Here is a 7184-nt window from a genome sequence, read left to right as displayed (position 1 = left end):
CGAAGGAAATAAGGTGGGGTTAGTTGAGTCAGCAGAGACTCAGATGGACTTTGAATAGGAGAGCTTGGATTGATTAGTGCAGTAATTTTCTACTCCCACAAACTGTGAACCAGCAATGGGGAGTCAATGCTTCCTCGCATTTTGAATCTCTCTTCCTATTGGCTCTGTTTCTTCTGCCTCCAGTCAGACACAGTTCTTAGGTTTCAAGGGCTTATGTTATTAGATTAGGGCCACCAGGACAAGGGTGGCCTCCCTATTTTGAAGAGTTCTGTAGCCTTAATTATGTATGTAAAATATTTTTTTGTCATATGACCTAACATATTTCAAACGTGTGGGACAGATATCTTTGAGGACTGTTGTGTTGCCTACTAGTTCTGGGGAGCAGAGGTCTCAAGAGAAGACCCCAGTGAGACTAAAGTGGTTTTTCCCTCTCTTTGTTTCTTTGTTTGTTTGTTTCTTTCTTTCTCTCTTTCTTTCTTCCTCTCCTGTCTCTGTCTTTCACTTTCTTTTAAAATTTTTTTGTGGTCCCAGAGATTGAACCCAGGACCCAGCATGCCTTACTTCCTCAGCCTTTCTAGGTCAAGTGGCGTGTTACTTGGAAGACTTCTCAGCAGTTGAATAGAGAATGCGCTGGGCTAGGATGCTGATGAAAGAGACTGATTATCTACCAGAAACCAAAACCATGGGAGTCTAGATAAGAACAACAACAGTATAAGTGAGAAGTGAGACGGACATGGCTCCCATGAAAACACTGACCAGCAGCTGCCAGATTTGCCCGCGCTGGTGGGTGAGGAGAGAGGGTCACCTGAAAAAGTGTTGAAAAGGTAACAGATTTGATATTGGCCCTGTTCAGCATTCTAGCCATCATATGAGACTGAATTATCCAGACATCAAAATTTACCTCACTTGGATGCAGAGACAGGATTGCATGGAGCAAGACCTTATATATGTACACCTGTTTTCACCCTTCATACTAAACCCTTGTCTACAAGCTCTGAGGAATAAGCAATAAGATCTGATTAGTAACCTAGATAGAAAGTAATAAAACTAAAGGTAGTAAGTTTCAGAGTCCTAAATGCAGCCCACAATTCTTGGCCACATATTTCTAGTCGGTGTGTGTTACTCATGTTGGTATTGAGATAAGTCTGTGTTTTCTGAGTGAGAGGAAAGTCAGATTAAAACAGTTTTACAGAAGAATACCACACATGCAGAAGTTAAGGAAGCAGTGCATCCACAGCGTACTCTTACCAAGATAAGTCAGCAGGGGGGTAACGTGCTTCCCACCGGGCACTACCTCAGTTGTCACCTGCTGTCACCAGTGAATTCCTGGCAGAACTGGAGAAAATACACAGAACAAGTGATGTCCCCAGACAGAAAGATCGTGTTTCTTTGTTTCCAGTGCTGAGTTCTCCAGAGAGTCTGAAGTAAGCTAGTGTTTTTCTGTTTGCGTGACTAGAATTTCTTCTCTCCACACCTGTGGGCTTAACCTTCCAGGTGTTCAAGTTCATGCAATACAAGGGACAGAGCAAATCTTTTGAAGTAGAGAACTGATGGTAAAGGAGCAGGAAACATTTGTTGGAAAAGGGATGGCCCGGCGTGTCTAGGACACATACATCATGTGCTTGTCAGTATTCCTTGGATTTGCTTTCCTAGTTAATGCGCTTCTTTTTGTTGTTGTTCTTCATCAGCAATTGCCAATTTTTATCTTATCTGTTGTTAAAGGCAGTGGTATTTTCTACTATAAGGTTCCTAAAATTATACCATGCAGCAATCTTGCTTATGTTTATGGACAAAATAGCCTTCCGTGGCTGAGACTGTAATGATTCAGAAAAGAAGGAAGGGTCCTGGGGGTGCAGGAGTGGAAACTCTGATGGACAACAGAGAGGGAAGACCTAGTTGGCAAAGGTGGTGTGCAGTGCAGGCAGCCGAACCAGGGCCCCGTGGACACAGGGAGACTTTCCGCCATGGCTACATTTTCACTGAGCATGCATGTTCTCTTCATGGACGCCTTCACTAAAATGCAAGGTGGAGCGGTGAGGTCCAGAAGACACAATTACTAAAGCAAAACAGAGAGCTAGGTAAGATACTATCTGTGAATGATTCCCGAGGCAATCCGTGGTAAGATGCCAGCGAGGGATGAAAGGGAAAAACTTCTTCAAAGCATTTTCCCCCCCTCTGAGTGCATAAAAATGAAGAGGCAGTGAGACTGCAGAGCAGCAGGGAGAAGGAGTGTTACCTACTGAACATCAGTGAGTCAAAGCTTTAGAAGAATCTGAGTCTCATTTGCATGTTTTCTGGAAATGTATTAAGAAGAGCAAGGGTATTTCCATATGCAAAACTTCACCCAAAATAGGTCATCTGAGTAAAAGAAATATTAAAGGAACTGGCTGCCTATTGACATTTATTTAACTGTTAGAAGAAAATACACATTGGCAAGAGCTTTTGGGGAAAATGTGTCTAACTCCAACCACAAGAAAAGGCAATGGATTCAAAGCCAAGTAGTATTCTTGGATTGAACTTTCATAGCAACTTAATTTAGTCAGCTGGAAAAATGCTTTTTGCAAGTGTAAAAGTATTTAAGCCTTCTAAAGAAAATCTTTTCCTTCTGGTTTTAAATCTGGAATTCACTGCAATGTTGTCTTTCTATTAATTTTCCAAGTTATCTTCCATCTGTTAGTGATAGCAAATATGATTAGGAGTGTACTTATTATGTAGAGGGTAATGAGCATGTCCTGATCTACTTAGCGAATACAGCACTTCTTCAGCAAGTAATGGGGAGATTTGCTCCACAATAATATGAATTACAGTGCCCTAGATCTATATAAATCATTATGAACATAGCTCAAAAATTGAACGTTGCATAAAAAAGCAAGTGGCAGAAGGATAAGTACAGTGTGTTATTTCTGGATACATATATAAGTAAGAAAAGCCTGCAAAAATTATGTATATGGTGCTGTTGGTTGCCTGGTGTGGAGGAGTTGCCTGTGAGGAAGAGAATAAAGAGAAAAATTGAAAAATGAGGTTGGTGGTTGTTAGAGAAGACTTCAGCTTTTTTCCTTCTCTTCTTTTCCCATTCCCCCCTCCTTTACTTTCTTCCTTTCATAAAGAATGTGTAAATTTATAAGTTGCTGGTGCCATTTTTATGAACATCTACATTCCAGGGGGAAAGATCACTAGCTAAAACTCTATGCACATATGCATTTATATATGTATGCATATCTTAACGTTCACTGCACTAAACTCCTAATATTATGATAACCACTGATCTTTTTTAAAAACCAGGTATTTCATCGAATAAAATGGGTGAAGAAAAGAATGAGGGGAGAAATCCAACGGAAATCCCCGAGATCAGCATACAAATAAGAATATGAAAACACTTGGGGCAAAGCATTAAAGATGAGGAAAAAATACATAAGGGACACATCTTCAAGCCAGCTGGTCAGTATCTTATAAATAAAACACATAAGTTATGTGTGACTGTAAAACATTTTTTAATTTGAACCAAATCAAAGTCACAAAAACCCGTGAGGTTAGGTTGACCTGAGATAAGTGTGTCGTAAATTTGATTAACACGTTCTTTCTTATGTCTGTGTCTCCTGTTAAACGAGCGGCTGAAGAAGACAACAGCGGTAAGACAGTGTGGGAGATCACTGGCCAGTGGCTTTGATCTGGGAGCACAGACATCAGCCATACGGGAGCAGATCCTTTCTGCTTAAAAGACAACTTTTATCTGGCAAGCTTCCCTCTAGCAGTACATGGATCACAGCAAAAATATTAATAGAACACGTGAGGGCATAAAGTCCTAGCTTCTGTAACTGATTATTAGTCTACAGCCTTGCACTCTCCTAGGTCTTAAAAATGAAGCCATAGGGCAAGGCCATAGAGGCATTGAACTACAATTTATTCTTTGGCTTTGGATTTCTGTGTTCTTTCTACGCTTGCCAGGACTGTTTCCATCTAATCTCAGAGTTTCATGTGAAATGGAAAAGGTAGCATTTATAAATTATCTTAAAGGCCTCTCCTTGTCCACTTTCCTCTTTCCATGGCTGGCCATGTAAATAAACTCATGTGGGAAACAGAATTAGAGGAGTTCCAATGAGAAAAGAGACACTTTAAAGAAAGGGAAACCTAGCAGGTTCTAGTGAGACAACTGTCCTTGGTGCTTCAGTGCGTCCTACAGAATGCACTGTCCTCAAGAGGGTTTTGGGCTGGTGACCTTGAGGTCCTCTTTTGCTGTCAAAACTGAGCAAATACTGTGCTGCATAGCATATAAACAGGGCTCCTGGTACGGAGCAGTGACCAGCTGAGTCAATCATGGTTTCAAACCCTGACCTGGTTTTGTTTTCTCAGTAGGTTTTGTGTTCTTCTAATGCACAGGTTTTGGAATACAAGAATGTATATGATTTCCCGAAACCAATTAGAGGCTCTGTAACGTGGGCATATCTAATGATAAATATGATCTTTGGCAAAAACAAATCTGAGGTTTTATTGATAAGCTGATGGTTGCACAGGAACTTTAGGCCATGCTGACTTTAATAAAACATTAAGTGGTTTAATTAAATCATTAATTCCACCATCAGCCCCATTTTTCAACAGACGCTCAATGTAAAAATAAAATGGTTTCTTTTTTTAGCTGGCTCTCTTTCCTCTATAATTTATTATGATGAGTCTATAGATTGACTTATTGCTATTCTGCAATCAAACCCTTGCTGCCATTTCAGGAGTGTAGATAGCACTTTAAGCAGGATACAAGGAGGTATTGATTTGTACGTAACAAATTCCTCCACTTCACAAAAAGGTTTTTTTTTTTTTCCCAAAAAATCTGAGAAATGCGTACAAATGCAGAAGGTTATGTCTTAACATTCTTGTAATACCAGTAAAATAATTATTACCTTGTTTCTCTACTCTGTGGGGGAAAACTTATAAAAGGTATAAGCAATCTAAAATGGGACCTATCATGATTCAACCATTTAAATTAATTTTTATGAAAGTATCACATGATGATTGTTTTAAAAATCCAGAGGCTTATTAAGGAAATGAATAATCTATGTCACATCTGACCAGTGCCCTATCCCCCTGTTCCCCAGAGGTAACTACATCTTTAAGTTTATCATTAGCCTAGATCTCCTAAAAGCACTTAATTTATTTATTTTTATTTTTTTATTTAAAGAGAAAAACAAAACTAAACGAAGCAAGACAGTAAAAGGCTAGAAGTAATACAGAATTTCAAGAGAAAAAATATACAGTAAGAGTTCACCAGTTAATAAATCACACATTGTCATCTTACAAACAGCTGTCCAGATTACAAAATTAAAGCATACAAAGTGGAGATTAATACAGTGAGATTGCAGTCAGTTCTGTTCAATGATCCAAGAAAAACCCAGCAATATGGTTCCCTATCCTACACATTTAAATAAACTTGCAGTTATTAAGGTTTTGAGACTTTGAGAGGTATAAGCACAGGTAAGTAAGGGTGAGGAAAAAGATCCAAGCAAGCTGCAGAGCACCGTTGTGTGATGTGTCACTGTGGGAGGTCTTAGCAATCACCTGACCTCAGCACTTGGATCTCTAGAAGGCCAGCAGTGAGCAGTCCCTCCCCAGACACTGCATGGATGGAAATAATGGGTCACAGTTCACACCGTAAGGAAGGAACTCTTCTGTTCTTCAGAATCGCATCAGCCAGCCCCAGCAGTCCCACAGGGATATTTACTCTGCGTCCTGTGTTACTGCATGCCCCTGAAGTCCAGGTGTGGAGGGAATGGCCTGGTGTGAATGGGCTCAGTGTGTGGCCAGTGGGATTCATAGAGCTTTTGGATTTTACCTTAATTCCAGCCAGCTGGGGAGCTTGCAAAAGTGGGGGTGGAAGAGCTGGGGTGCCGTCAACACCTTCAGAAAGGAGAATATGGGGTAACTAGTGAAGGCTTCTGCAATGCACATTCTGTGTTTTATTCTTGTAACTACTACTTTGTGACATCAAGTACTGCCTTCTTGGCCAGTGAGTGCAGTTATCTCTCAGTATTGGTAGGGACATGGTTCTAGGTCCTGCCTTATCCAGGATACTAAGTTCTGTAGACGTTGAAGACCTTTATATAAAATGGTACAGCATTTGCATATAACCTATGGACATCCTATTACATACTTTAAATCATCTCTGTATTGCTTATAATAGTGAATAAAATGTAAATAGTATGAAAAGTTGTAACCATAAGAAAAGTCTGTACGTGTCAATATACACATATGATTTTTTTTGAATGTTTTTCATCTATGGTTGGTTAAGTCTATGATCACCAAACCTCTGGATATGATAGGATGATAATGTATAATCTGCTTACAACTCCTTTGTCTTCATGGCTAGTCTAACAATACTTTTATAACACTTTTTGTTTCAATAATAGAGTTTACATTATTACTAAATAAACTATTTTTAAGCAAAGTGCAGAGTATAATTACATTTTTTCTTGTATAACTTTCATTTTTCTCAATTGCCTTGTTTTTCTTTGCATTGTCTAATATTTGCTCTAATATTTTTAATTACATTTGGCAGCGATCTTTTATCTAAATCCTTACATGTATCAGGCCCCCTGTGGATTTTATTATTTTCTCTCCAGATTTTTTTTTTTTCTGGAGCCCTGAGTTCTCCTACTTTAATCTTCACTGATTGGTTTCTAGCTTGATGAGGTGGAATCCTTGTTTTCTAGTGGTTGTATTTTCTAGATTTTTCTCGGATAACTCACTTGTTTTGAGTAACTGCTTTTGTTATCAGCTTTCCTCTCTGCCCAAACAGTTCACTGTCTCCCTGCAGCTGTGAAGGGTCACTGACTAATTTGGTCACTAGATTGATGGTAGAAGTGACACATTTTTGTCCAGACTAAAACATTTTCTTTCCCATTAGAGGAAGTCTGGTATTGAAGCTAATCATGGATTGCTGAATGGCCATGGAAGACATTTGCCCTGAAAGGTCTCTTGAATTCACACAAACTCTGAGTGTTTAAGAGACAAACTTTGTAACAACTGAGATTCTGGCATTTTTTATAACTGGTTCTCTCCTTGTGGTTGAGGCCAGGGAAAAGGGCTCCTAGGAAATATGGTTTTGAAGGCTCCCAGTCTGAAAACTTTGGTATTTTACCATCACTTTTGATTAATAATGTGGCCAGATACAGAATCCCAGATTACAGAACAACCCA

General features: G+C 39.4%; 1 long non-coding RNA gene across 1 annotated transcript in view; it reads left to right on the top strand.

Annotated features, from left to right (window-relative positions):
- Positions 1-603: 603 nt before the first annotated feature.
- LOC134475305 (uncharacterized) overlaps positions 604-7184 on the top strand; it is a 44747-nt gene continuing 38166 nt past the window's right edge. The window contains exons 1-2 of the long non-coding RNA XR_010046453.1: positions 604-824; positions 3283-3438. This is a non-coding gene — a long non-coding RNA (uncharacterized LOC134475305). The remainder of the gene's footprint in view (positions 825-3282; positions 3439-7184) is intronic.

The sequence above is a fragment of the Cavia porcellus genome, unplaced genomic scaffold (genome assembly GCF_034190915.1).
Source record: "Cavia porcellus strain 051 isolate PalLab524CR breed Dunkin Hartley unplaced genomic scaffold, mCavPor4.1 scaffold_2, whole genome shotgun sequence".
NCBI classification, from domain to species: domain Eukaryota; kingdom Metazoa; phylum Chordata; class Mammalia; order Rodentia; family Caviidae; genus Cavia; species Cavia porcellus.
Note: the sequence above shows the minus strand (reverse complement) of the source record. Positions and strands in the feature narration are given on the sequence as shown.